Below are 14,303 nucleotides of genomic sequence, written 5' to 3' on the forward strand. Positions count from 1 at the left end.
TGGGATGCCTCATGTGTCATTTGGCACAGAAGAAGATACCTCAACAGCTTGTATATAGTCTATGTCTGTGGAATGAGGTGACATAATTGGTCAAGTGCTATTTTCTTGTCCCATTTTTGATACTTGTACACAGTGTGTTAGCCTCAGCCCAGTCGTGCACTCTTGCCTCTTATGACAGATGGTTGTGGGTTGAAGCCCCGCTCCAGAGACTTGAGTGTGTAATCTAGGCTGACACCAGAGCAGGACTCAAGGGGAGAGAAATTGGCCTCCTTCGCACCTCCCATTAGTGCCTCCGGGGGGCCGGGGGCGATAACGGGGCGCTCCCGGCTCTGCGACTGGGTGTGGCGAGAACTTGCCTTGGAGGTTTGTGACGGGGGTAACCCCAAACGCCACGATGTCCGCCGCCCCGGATGCGAATTTCGGTTCCGCTCCCTGCAGTATCGCCGGGCACCAACATCGGCAGCTGCAGGAGGCGTTGTAAGGTCGGCCGGCCACTTGGGAAGCGGTATTTTAAGGGACCACCGGTGAGGTAAGTGAAAAATCTTTTCATACTCCTTTGTGCATTTTTTTCTCCTTTTCTTCAGCCGATTGATCAGCCCTGAGTGCTTGGGCCTGATTGTCGCGATCGTGGCTGCCGTCGGCGAGCATGGGAGTAGAGCCTGTAGCAATGGCCCTTCCCTTTAAGGGAGGGAAGGAGCCACCGATCCCAGCAGTGTTGTACTGGACATTGTGCAACCCTGTACCGCTACCGCCCCCCTGCCTGGTTTAGCACTCCAAGGGAAGTGGTAGCGCTTGATTTAGCACTCCACTTCCCCCCCTGGAGCGCTAAACCGGAAGTTTGCATCTGCTGGAATTGGATAGCGCCCGACGCAGTTATTTTCCCCAAACAGGGTGCTACGCAATTTCTAGCCCATCATGGAGTGCTGGCTTTTTGGATGTGATGTTAAATCAAGGATCTGTAGATCTCTTGGACATAAATATACTGTGGTCCTATTTGAAGAACAGGGATATCCCCTGCTGTCCTTGCTAACATTTATTCCCTCAATCATCCCCCTCAAAAATCAAGATTTTCTTGTCATTGTCTCATTGTTGTTTGTAGAATCTAGTTATGGGTAAATTGGTTGCCGAATTTCCCTTCATTACAACAGTGACTATACTTCAAAAGTACATAATTGGCTGTGAAGTGCTTTGGGACATCCTGTGGTCATAAAAGGCGCAGTAAAAAAAGCAAGTTGGTCCTTTCTTCAGTTCGGCCCACACTGGGAAGAGCGAGGATTGCTACAGTTGTGTTGGGCTGTAGGAAGAGGGCGCGAGCGTCCTGTGCAGGGCGAAAACACACAGCTGCAGACACAAGCATCCCACATCTCCCAAATATCTACAGGGTAAACAAAACAAAAAACCTCCAACCTTCACTAAACGTTGTTAACATTAATTCCTGCGAAACGCAATCCAACTTCGAACATATTTGCACAGATTTTCAGCGCGGAGCGAAGACTGTGGATAAATAACCTTGCAGATACAACCTCCACCAAGCAGGCAGAAATATGAATATTTTACAAGATTTATTTGTGTATGGCGCGGTGCACATTGCAGTTAAAACGTGTCGGTGCGCTGAAAGGTGCAGGGTGAAGTGATCACCCCCTCTGCAACAACAATGCCCTTTTCCATTCGTTCCCTTAGGGAGCGACGTCGGCTCTACCACGTGCACCCGGGGATCGGCAGTGCGCGAGCCGCTCGCCTTTGCTTTCAAGAGTTTGGCGGCGCGGGGCCGTGCGGATTGAGTGTATTTCCCACCGCTCGCTGCTTAGCATTTTTTCAGAGATTTGGGACAAACAAGATTGGAACCAGGCAGAGATTTGTGCCACGAGAATAAGCTGCTACAACTTGTTTTCCATTTTTGCTTTGCGGTAAGATTTTGTTTTATTTATTTATTTTTTTTGATCCTTCTGCCTTATTGCAAAGTTTCTGACACGGTGCAAAGCACTCCCGACAAAAACAAAAAGTAAAACATCGGTTTGGGCCGGCTAGCTGGTCTGTGTGGCAAAGGTTTCATTGTGAGATTCAGGGTCCAGGAGATAATTGGTCTGCACGTTATTTCGGTTGTTTTAAATCCAGAGTGTGTAACCGTGCTGTGATTGAAAAGCCTGCGAGGCGGTTGATTCACAGCTTGGAAGTAATGTGTTGATGAGTGGTGGATCTACCCCCCCACTCCCCCCGAACAAAATAACATCGAGATCAGCAACGTTTTAACCTCGGATTCTCTTTTCGGTACCTCTCTCGGTATCTCTTGAATTAAACAACTTTTCTATATCCTGCCTGAAGCGATGTCAGTACACTTTGTAACCCAAAATGCTCCGAGCCTAGTGCCTTTTCGCCAATTTCAAGGACTAAATAATCCCATAATATGGAAACTTATTTCTTAGTGAGTTTTCCGATTTTTTTTTTATTTATAAAAGTTTTACTGGCCGAAATGCTGCTAGTTATTCTAATTTATGATTTTCAAACAAAAGTTATGTTGATCTAAAATGGTGTTCTTGACCAACACATCAATAATGAACATAATATTTCATAATGCAAAAGCTGCAAGTAGAGGAAAACTCCTCCGATAATTGACATTGTTTCTGATCACTTTTGACAAACTGAAGAATTTTGAACATTGCTGGCCAACTTCTCGAGCTCATAACTTGAGGTGTTGGTTTATTTTACAACAAAACTCATAATCTGAAACACTCCCTTTGGAAATAATCGTCGAACCCGCAATATCATTCCTAGATCGACATTGAAATATATTTCCAGCGCGTGTTTGGTTTTGCCAAACTCGCCCATTTTCCGGAATGGTAACACCATTCTGAGAAGCACTGGCATTGTCATTTTTCATACTGTTCTTTGTGGTATATTTGAATTTTATATTATGGCGACATGGAAGAAAATATTGACTTGATCCTCTGGTGAATATTTTGGAGGGTTCTGTCACTGTAGCATTGTGTCTGCATTGCATAGTTGATATTGATATTGTTTGAGGGATGTTAAACCTCTGTAATGTATCTTCAGTTAGCATTGTTTAAATGTATAATCCTTAGTTAGTACTAAAACTATTATTAAAGAGGTTGCAAGTGTTTTTAATATAAACCAATTATATTAATTAAAATCTATTTATTTATTTGGTTTCGTCTATATTTTGAAAAACGTGGCCACCCGATATGGCCACTGAATAAATTGTTATAAAGAGTTCAGCCCCAATAAGTGGGTTTGGACCATATCAATGTGCAGCACATGGATAGGCCATTTTGCCTGTCTATACTGGCTCTTTGCTAGAGAAATCCAAAACTAATCCTAATGTGCTGACCTCACTCCTTTAGCCCTATATTGTTCCACTTCAAACATTTATCTGTTTTTCTCTCAAAAGATGCACTGATCTCTGCCTCAATTGGTCCCTATGGCAAAGCAATTCGTGCTCCAACAACTGTCTGAAGAGAACATATTCTTAACCTTTCTCCTCACTCTCTTAGTGACAATTTAAAATTGATCACCTTTTGTCAGACCCCTCAACTATAGTATTTTCCTATTCACCCTATCAAAACTCTCATAGTTTTTAAAGACCTCTTAAATCTCACTTTAGCCGTCTCTGCACCATTGGAAATAATCCTAGTATCTCAAGTTGTCGAGCAAGAATTGGAGATCGTGTTCTTAAAATTTCTTTTACTCAGTAAGAATATTTTTGATGTATATATGCTATTCGATGGATACTCTGCTCTAAATAATTCCTACTCCGATTTATTTATTCAATACATAGTACAGTGTAACAAAAGTCAGCCAAGATATTTATAAAAGCAAGTAATACCATGTAAAGTGGCCTGTGACATGACCGGGTCACTTGATACTTAGCAAGGCACCATAGCAACAGTGACTATCTCACTGAATACTCAGTACACTGAGTAAGATACTGCTTTGTATTTGTAATAAGTGCCCACACTTAATATTTTTGAAAATAAATAAATCAATATTTGTGATAATGCTTAGTTATTAGCTCTCAGCTGCCTGTCAGTTATCCAATGTGAAAATACTAGCATCAAATTCCGTATTTTATCTTTAGGAATTCATGCATTTTAGATCTTTTAAATATAATCTTTAAATACATTTTTTAATATTAGGATTTTTCTTGCTTTTTCTGCCAACTTTTTCCTCTCCCTTCTCGTGAAAATATTGACTCCTTTCTGGAATCTGGTACCTCACCCAAGTGTTCATTGGCCTGCCATTTGTGATTAGTGACGAAGCAAAGGTGCTCGCTGCTGACCTTGAAAAAAGCTGCCCGCAGAGCTCGCAAGATCGTGAAAACTTTAGGTTCCTCGACATGTAATTGATTTTAGCGCTGTGAATAGGGGATTCCTATGGTAATACAGCAGTGATGTCATCAAGCTGTCTAAGCAGCCAATCACATTGAAAAATTCTCAGACTGCAAACCAGGAAATGAAAAGCAGCTTTTATCCTCACTGTCTAAAAATTTTACAGGGAGCACAATAAAAATTGTGGCATACACATAGGGTTCAGTTAGAAGTTGAAATATCATGAATAACTATATATTTTTTTTTTATAATACTGGAGAAATTTAACATTCCACAAATATAACAATTAGTTTTTCAGGTGCCAGAACAGTTGTTTAGCAGTCAACACGCTGTTAAAACTCAAGTTATACCTATTCCAAGGCTTAAAATTTAATTGGTTATTTATCAGCAATATTAGTGCTATACAGCTTGAGATTTTGTCAGTTCCACTGATTGCCGGCTACGTGTATGGTTTTTTTTCGCAGCTCAGCTTGTGTCAGAGCAGTGAATAACTGACCGCAACTTAAGAATTTCCATGTTTAGATGCGAATGTGCTAAATCCTGAAGTTGCGGTTAGTTTCAGAGGGGTAACGATGGCGAACACTGACAGTTCGTCGTCATTAACCATTGTAAATTCCGGGACATTATTTTTGTATGAATCTTGCTGGTGAGTGTCCACAGCTATTTAACTATGGAGGAACATCACACTAAGCCTGGTCCTGTGCTCCAAAGCAAACTTACAGCAGGGTTTGCTGTTGTTCACCAGATTAAACTAAGGGTGCTGAGGCTCCTGGCATTGGCCGATTTTGAAATGAGCTCACTCACTATAGCCATCGAGAAGCAAAGTTGGGGGCTTGCTGGTTAGTTACTTGTTTGATGAGTCATTGGCAAATGACATTTAATGTTTATACAATTGATAAAATCATCTGAACGTTTAGCATCACCAAGTGAATATGCTCAACTTAACTTTTGTCATAAGTTTCTAGCTAAAGAATGCATTTTTGGAAAACTTAAATATCCTCATTGGTAAGATTGCATTGGATATGTTGGGTGCCATATTGGACACTAGAGTTATAGTTTGAAATTCTTGCTTGTTATAAATTCCTCAGTGAAAGTTCAGTTGGTAATGTGTGAGGGTGCACCACTGAGCCAAACGTTCATGCATTGGCTTTTGCTGAGTTATTTGACCTCAGCTGAGATAGCAATGGAGCACTAAAGCTGGCATCACTGTCACTGGGCTAGGAAGGTAAAAAAATCTGCCTTGGTTCTTGATGCTAGTTGCAATGCAGTGACCTCTGGGGAAAAGCAATTCTGTCAAGACTGGAAACCAACAGCACTGAAGAGTTAAATTCCATTGAAGTGCAGCAATCCAGTCAGTCAAATTAAGACCAAGCACAAGAAAGTTAAGAATCTTGTTCAAAAACTTGGTTACCAAAAAAGCTATTGTTCTTACTGACCTTGCTGACATGGATGCTCAGGTTCTCTGAGTCCTATTGGAAGAACAAGTTGGTTCTGCTATCCTTACCCGGTCCAGCCTTTGTGACTCCACACCAACAGCAATGTGGTTGAATGTTAACTACCATCTGAAATGGCCAAGCAAGCCGCTCAGTTGTAGCACACTGCTACGATAAAGTATAATAAGACTGGAGTGGTTCAAGAAGGAGGCTCACCACCATCTCACAAGGGCAATAAGGGATGGACAATAAATGCTGGCGTTGCCAGTGACGCCCATATCCCATGAATAATAAAAAAAACCTCAAAGTAACCTTGTATCCTTATATTTACATACATTTACTCACTGCCAGTGTCTTTGCTGCTGATTACCATCTGGATCATGTTTTTGTGGCAGTTGTCTGTATCGTGGCTGTTAGTTATCTCAAGATTGCGACTACAATGTGGATTTTCACTGAAGTTCTTTTGCGTCAGTAGATATTATTTTTCATTTTCTATCTCTCCTGTTATTCAGTAGCCTTTGTTTATCAAATAAAAGGTCTCCACACATGGAGTGCTATTTGTTTATGAGGGAATGAAATTATGTCAAAATAAAATTGTTGCTCCTTGGACATCATCATCTAATTCAGACACATAAAGTTCATGGAGGAGTATGTGTTGGAATAGGGATGTGACTTGCATGAATAAATGGTCTTTAACATGTCATTACTCTTCCCCAACCAAAGAAGCAAGCTGTGCCGCCACAAGAAAAATTAAAGGCTGGGGTGGTATTGTGACAAGCACTATGAATTAATGTTCTATGCTATATGTTTGTAGCTACAATTCCCAACCCAACATCCCTATCTTGGCCCTGCAGTTGTTGGGCCCTGCCAATTTGAGTGGCATTGAGAGGGTCATGGGAGCCGATTGCCTGTTTTGATATTGGTATGGAGTAGGAAAACCAAAAGGAGGAAGAATATAAAAATGATGGTCGGTGTTATGAGTCATGTTTTCTTTCAAAAAGAGCGTGCGGCAAACCAATCCCACCCACCCCTTCCCTCAACGACTATCTGTCCTGTCTGTGGCTCTCGTATTGGACTGTTCAGCCACCAAAGATGATGATTATGTTAAATATTTTCAGTTTTGACATTTATTTGAAATTAAATCTAACATCTGATTCTCATTATTTTAATGTGAATTAAAATTGTGTTCATAAAATGGTCTGTTGGCTAGTTCCTCTTCAATATATTTGCTTTAATATTTAGAGCTTCTTTAGCTAGTTGATTGTTTTGAAGTTGCTGTAGTTTCCAGGCACTTTGACCTCCCATTGATTTGAGTTCAGTTTACTCCCACTTAATCTGTTTTTCTCAGCCTCTCTTAATTCACACTTCATCAGTTTCCAACGAGAGCGTCATATGTTACGGTTGAGAATGCAGTTCAGTCCAAATGTTGTTCATTTGCTGCGTTATGTGAATGTCCTTGGCCTTAATTTTGAGTTAATTCAAGTGCTCGCGAATGTGATTTTACCGCCACAACAGTCATGTTAATTTGTGGCAGAGTAATTAACTGTAAGGGCTGATATGAAACAATGTTGAAAAAATCATTAGAAGAGTGAGACATGTGCTATTATACTCAATCATTTGAATGATTTTAGAATTGGGTTCAAGAACAATAGAAAATTGATAACCTAAGACACACCAATGAAACTGTATAAATTGCAGTCACAAGAGAAAGCTTACAAAAGATTATTGTGAGTTTGGAATATTATTTGAAAATATATGCAAAGAGTAAGTGAGAGAATGAAAGATGTCCCAAAAATGTAGCCAAGTGAGCAACAGAAATAGAAGTCAATTACTCAGATATTCTTACAATGTTAGTTAGATAGTTGAAATAAAGGATAGCCATTGCAAATGAGCTGTTTAAAGTTTAATTTCCAAATTTCACATTTTGTTAAAGAGAATACTGGCATTGTATGAGTTATGGTATTGAAAGGTAGAGTGATGAGGCTGATTTCTTGTTGAAATATTTTGGCAAAAGAAGAAAATAAAATTGGACTTGAAAAATATCAGAAGTGAGGACGTCTGGTGATTTTAAGACCACTTTAGCTGCTTCGAATAAAAAATCTGAACTATAAAGATTTCTACCTGAAATGACTTCATTCGAGTAAAAAAGCGAGTCAAAATACAGTGCACGTTTTCTGCCATACAGAACCTCCTGGGTACCTTTCTTGGAACCTGGCTGTGACGACCATTAGGACTCTAACCAACCACACAGAAAAACTGCTGCAGTGACGTGAATTAACAACCCTGCCTATGAAATAGAGGTGAATGCAAAATCCCTGTTCGGCTTGAACTCGCCTCTTTCATGCTGGCTGATGAGATCGATGAGCTCTAACAATTGATCTGGCTTGTAAGTCATTTTAACTTCCTGCTCAAAATACAAGCGTAAGCTGCGCTCGTATCAACAGGAGTGCTGACAGAAGTGCTCACTCTGCCTGCTGACGATCTTGCACTCCTAGTCTATTGCAGGTATCAGCCCATTGAGTGCCCTGTGCCATTCTGTAATCAGACCCAAGTCTCCCTGTTGTATCCTGCCGACCCCAAATTATATTAGAAACACAAAAACTGCATCTAAATAATTTTGATATCATATTCACAAATTGATTTGTTCTTTCGATTATGAAACATTTACTATACAAAGAGTAGAAGGACTGAAATCCTCAGCAGTTTTGAATAAATAGTGTTGGTGGGGGGGTGGGGAAAGTCTCTTGCATTTTTTCTCATTGGGAGTCTCACTTTTTGTGTATGGGAATCTTGTGTTTCTATATGATCATATGCAGCCAATTCACTAGTTTTGACATGTGTATCTGCCCCCCCCAACTTCAAAAGGTTGGATATCTCTGCTCTTCTATGGTTAATATGTAGGGAAAAAAAGATTGAAAATCATATGCACTTGGTCTGAACAATACAGTCTATGAATTGATGGTAATGGTAGAGTGAGGGATATACCGGGCCATGAGGTTACAGGGCACAGAATGTACTCTGGGTGGGGGACTTGAATGTCCATCACCAAGAATGGCTCAGTAGTACTACTATGGACAGAGCTGGCCGAGTCCTGAAGGATCTCTCATCACCTGCTGCAGATTGGGTTTGCAACAGGTGGTGAGAGATCCAACATGAGGGGAAAAACCTACTTGACGTCGTCCTTATCAATCTACATGTCGCAGATGCATCTGTCCATGACAGCTTAGGTAGCAGTGATCAGTCAGTGTGGAGACAAAGTCCTGTCTTCACACTGAAGACGCCCTCCATCGTGTTGTGTGGCACTACCACTGTGCTAAGTGGAATAGATTCAGAATAGATCTAGCAGCTCAAAACTGGGCATCCATGAAGCGCTGTGGGCCATCAGAAGCAGCAGAATTGTATTCTACCACAATCTGTAACCTCATGGCCTGCATATCCCTCACTCTATCATTACCATCAAGCCAGGGGACCAACCCTGGTTCAATGAGGAGTGCAGAAGAGCATGCCAGGAGCAGCACCAGGCGTACCTAAATATGAGGTACCAACTTGAGGAAGGTGGAACACAGGATTACATGCATGCTAAGCAGCAGATGCAGCATGTTATAAACAGAGCTAAGTCATCCCACAATCAACGTATAAAATCCAAGCTCTGCAGTCCTGCCACATCCAATCATGAATGGTGGTAGACAATTAAACAACTAACTGGAGGTGGAGGCTCCCTAAATATCCCCATCTTCAATGATGACAGAGCCCAGCACACAAGTGCAAAAGACAAGGCTGTAGCATTTGCAACCATCTTCTGCACGAAATCCTGAGTGGAGGATCCATTTTGGCCTCCTGAGGTCCCTACCATTGCAGAAGCCAGTCTTCAGCCAATTCGATTCACCCAAAGTGATATTAAGAAGTGGCTGAGCGCATTGGATACAGCAAATGCTTTGGGCCCTGTCAACATCCTGGCTGTCATGCTGAAGACGTGTGCTCCAGAGCTATCCGTGCCTCGAGCCAAGCTGTTGCAGTACAGCTACAACACTGGCATCTACCTGACAATGTGGAAAACTGCCCAGGTATGTCCTGTCCACAAAAAGCAGGACATGTCCAATCCGGCCAATTAACGCCCCATCAGTCTATTGTCAATCATCAGCAAAGTGATGGAAGGTGCTGTTGATAATGCTATCAAACGGCACTGGCTCACCAATAATCACACTCAGCGGGCCCTGAGCAGCGGGACAACACGCAGCGGGACAACACGCAGCGGGCCCTGAGCAGCCCCAGCGGGATAACAAATAAACGTTACCTTGCAGTTGCCGAAGGGACCCCGCGCCGGCCGCTTCTGTCCTGGGCCGAAGGGATCCCGTGGCAGCCGAAAGGACTCCACACCGGTCCCGGGCTATCCCGGCCGAAAAGACTCCACACCTGCCCATGCCTGTCCCTGTGGTCGCACACCAGCTGTTCATTGTGCTTGCAGACACGGGGGTTGGGGGGTACGGGGGGGGGGTACAGTTGGGGGGTACAGGGCGGTACGGGGGGGGGTACGGGACGGGACGGGACAGGATGTGGAACTGGCCGAAGGGATTCGGGGGACTTTGAACCAGCCGAAGGGACTCCGAGGCTGGCGCTGAACCGCCCGAAGGGACCGCGGCGGCGGCATTCAACCCAACGTCTTAAACTCCTAACCAACATTTAATTAATTTTTAAACTTTTAATCAACTTTTAAACTTTTTAAACTTACTTTTTAGATTTTTAATAGAAATACTTTTAAACATCTATTATTGATCTACATCCTTGACTTTTTAAGAATCTTTAGAAACTTTTTAAACTGGGGAAACTTTTATAACCTATTATTGATTTACATCTTAGACTTTTTAACAACTCTTAGAAACTTTTGAAATAAATTAGGAATCTTTATCAACTTTTAACTTTTAAAATAACTTTGGAAGTCACCTTCCTAATGCCTGCCCCCCAACCAAGCCTTGGGCCATCTACCATCAATGGCGCTATTCGGCGCTGAGCTTGCAACCAACACTTCGCCATAGGCAATTAGGCTTATAGAGCTGTGCCTGGTCTCCAGTTGTCTTGGACCCCCTTGCCACTGGACCAAGACCTTGCTCAGCTAAGCCCGTGTGGTTGCCGGTGTGAAGCGGCCACCCTACGTTAAACGAACCCACGCACAGGCATCTTCCACTTCTTCTGTATGAAGTTCGGGACCTGGAACGTCAGGACCCTCATGGACAATCCCAACAGCAACAGGCCTGAACGCCACACCGCCATAGTTGCCCGGGAAGTCAGACGTTTTGACATTGACATCGCCGCCCTAAGCGAGACCCGGCGGGCAGGAGAAGGCCAGTTGAAGGAACATGGTGGAGGTTACACCTTCTTCTGGAAAGGGAAACCAGAGGCAGAACGCCGCCCCTATGTTTCATGGAATCGGCTTTGCCGTTAAGAATGAGCTGGTCGACCGCCTCACAGACTACTCCTGTGGGGTTAATGAACGCCTCATGACTCTTCGTATTACCCTATCCCGGAACCAATGTTCCACAGTCATCTGTGCGTACGCCCCTACATTCGATGCAACGGATGAGACTAAAGAGAGTTTTTATTCCAACCTCGAGATGTCCTTGTCGCGTGTCCCCACGGATGACAAATTGATCCTCCTGGGTGATTTTAATGCCGGGGTCGGCAAAGAGACAGCCTTCTAGGGAGGCGTAATTAGCAGAGAGGGGGTAGGGAAAACCAACTCCAGCGGTACCCTACTCCTGACAAAATGTCTAGAACATGAACTCCTCATCACCAACACCCTGTTCCGCCAGAGGGACAAATACAAGGCATCATGGCTACACTCTCGCTCCAAACACTGGCACCTGCTTGACTCTGTCATCGTCTGAGCCAGGGATCGCAAGGATGTGCGCATCACCCGCGCCATGATTAGGAGCTGACGACTGCTGGATGGACCACCTCCTAATCTGATCCATCATCAACATTAACGTTGCCCCTAAGCAGAGTGGACAGCAGAAGCAGTTCCGCAAAAAAGTTAATGCCAGGGCATTTAGAGACCCAGCTAAGAGAGCCCTATACAGCCAGCGCCTCTCAGCCAATCTGGCGTGCCTTGATGACCCTGAGATGCTGAATGCTCATCGCGCTTGGTCTGCCCTCCAGGCCTCTCTAACCAGTGCCTGTGAAGAAACACTTGGTTACTCAACCAGAAAACATCAGGACTGGTTTGATGAAAATGGCCAGGAGATCGAAGAACTAATAGATCGCAAGCGCAAAGCATTTCTGAGCCTCCAGCAACAACCCAACTCTGGAGCTGCAAAACAAAATTACAAACGGCTCGAGGCTCAGGTCCAACAAAAAACCCGGGACCTAAGGAACAGGTGGTGGATGGAGAAAGCACAGGAGATACAACAACTGGCCGACAGCCACGATATGCGAGGATTCTTCACTGCAGTCAAGGCCACTAATGGTCCAAACTCACAAGGCCCCACCCCACTCCTGGCCAAGAACGGGGAAACACTCATCAAGGACACCGAGGCTGTCGGGGCCCGATGGAAGGAGCACTTTGAAGATCTTCAGTCAAGACTCTGCCTTTGACTCGAGTGTTCTCGACTCCATCCCGCAGATTACGACCCACCACCAACTCAGTGAAACTCCAGCGTTGCACAAGGTAGGTAAAGCCATAAAACAGCTCAAGAATAACAAGGCTATGGGTGCGCATGGAATCCCTGCTGAGGCGCTAAAGTATGGCAGAGAGGCGCTGTTGGCGTGGATACATGACCTCATCTCTCTCATCTGGAGGGAGGAGAGCATGCCGGGAGATCTGAGAGATGCGTGATTGTGACCATTTTTTAAAAAGGGGACAAGTCCGACTGTGGCAACTACAGGGGAATCTCCCTGCTATCGGCCACTGGGAAAGTTGTCGCTCGAGTTCTCCTCCAGTCGTCTTCTCACTGTGGCCGAGGAGCTCCTCCCGGAATCACAATGCGGATTTCGTCCCCTACGGGGCACAACAGACATGATCTTTGCAGTGCAACAGTTGCAGGAAAAATGCAGGGAGCAGCGCCAGCCCTTATACATGGCCTTTTTCGATCTTACAAAGGCCTTTGACACTGGCAACCATGAGGGTCTATGGAGCATCTTCCTCCGTTTCGGATGCCCCCAAAAATTTGTCAACATCCTTCGCCTGCTTCACAATGACATGCAGGCCGTGATCCTTACCAACGGATCCATTACAGACCCAATCCATGTCCGGGCTGCATCATCGCTCCAACACTCTTCTCGATCTTCCTCGCCGGCATGCTCCGCCTCTCAATCAACAAGCTCCCTGCTGGAGTGAAACTAAACTACAGAACCAGTGGGAAGCTGTTTAACCTATGCCTCCTCCAGGCCAGGTCCAAGATCACGCCAACCTCTGTTGTTGAGCTGCGTCTGTGCACATTCAGAGGCTGAATTCCAGGATATAGTCAATGTATTCACTGAGGCATATGAAAGCATAGGCCTTATGCTTAACATCCGTAAGACAAAGGTCCTCCACCAGCCTGTCACCGCCGCACAGCACTGCCCTCCAATCATCAAGATCCACGGCGCAGCCATGGACAACATGGACTATTTCCCACATCTCGGGAGCCTCTTATCAGCAAAGGCAGACATTGATGCGGAGATTCAGCATTGCCTCAAGTGCGCCAGTGTAACCTTCGGCCATCTGAGGAAGAGAGTGTTTGAAGACCAGGCCCTCAAATCTACCACTAAACTCATGGTCTACAGAGCTGTAGTAATACCTGCCCTCCTGTATGGGTCTGATGCATGGACAATGTATAGAAGGCACCTCAAGTCGCTGGAGATATATCACCAACGATGTCTCCGCAAGATCCTGCAAATCCCCTGGGAGGACAGGCGCACCAACATCAGTGTCCTCGACCAGGCTAACATCCTCAGTATTGAAGCACTGACCACATTCGATCAGCTTCGCTGGGCAGGCCGCATAGTTCGCATGCCAGATACGAGACTCCCTAAGCAAATGCTTTATGCGGAGCTCCTTTGTGGTAAACGAGCCAAAGGAGGACAGCAGAAACGTGATAAGGACACCATCAAAGCCTCCCTGGTAAAGTGCAACATCACCACTGACACCTGGGAGACCCTGGCCCAAGACCGCCCGAGGTGGAGAAAGAACATCCGGGAGGGTGTTGAGCTCTTCGAGTCTCAACGCAAAGAGCATGAAGAGGCCAAGCGCAGGCAGCGGAAGGAACGTGCGGCAAACCAGCCCCACCGATCCCTTCCCTCGACGAATGTCTTCCCCACCTGTAACAGGGTCTGTGGCTCTTGTATTGGACTCACTTTGGGAGTGGAAACAAGTCTTCCTCGATTCCAAGAGACTGCCTATGATGATGATGCTCACCGATGCTCAGTTTGGGTTCCGCCAGGACCACTCGCTCCAGACCTCATTACAGCTTTGGCCCAAACATGGATGAAAGAGCTGAATTAGTGAGGTGAGAGTGACCTCGGGGCAATATTTGACCGATTTGTGGCATCAAGA

General features: G+C 44.6%; 1 protein-coding gene across 4 annotated transcripts in view; it reads left to right on the forward strand.

The window, feature by feature from the left end:
• Positions 1 to 1,734: 1,734 nt before the first annotated feature.
• The window catches only part of greb1 (growth regulating estrogen receptor binding 1), a 396,947-nt gene continuing 384,378 nt past the window's right edge, over positions 1,735 to 14,303 (forward strand). For all 4 annotated transcript variants that reach the window (XM_070885003.1, XM_070885002.1, XM_070885004.1 and 1 more), the window contains exon 1: positions 1,735 to 1,907. The gene's annotated coding sequence lies outside the window, so the exon portion shown is untranslated. The remainder of the gene's footprint in view (positions 1,908 to 14,303) is intronic.

Source organism: Pristiophorus japonicus, chromosome 7 (genome assembly GCF_044704955.1).
Source record: "Pristiophorus japonicus isolate sPriJap1 chromosome 7, sPriJap1.hap1, whole genome shotgun sequence".
In the NCBI taxonomy this organism is placed as follows: Eukaryota; Metazoa; Chordata; class Chondrichthyes; family Pristiophoridae; genus Pristiophorus; species Pristiophorus japonicus.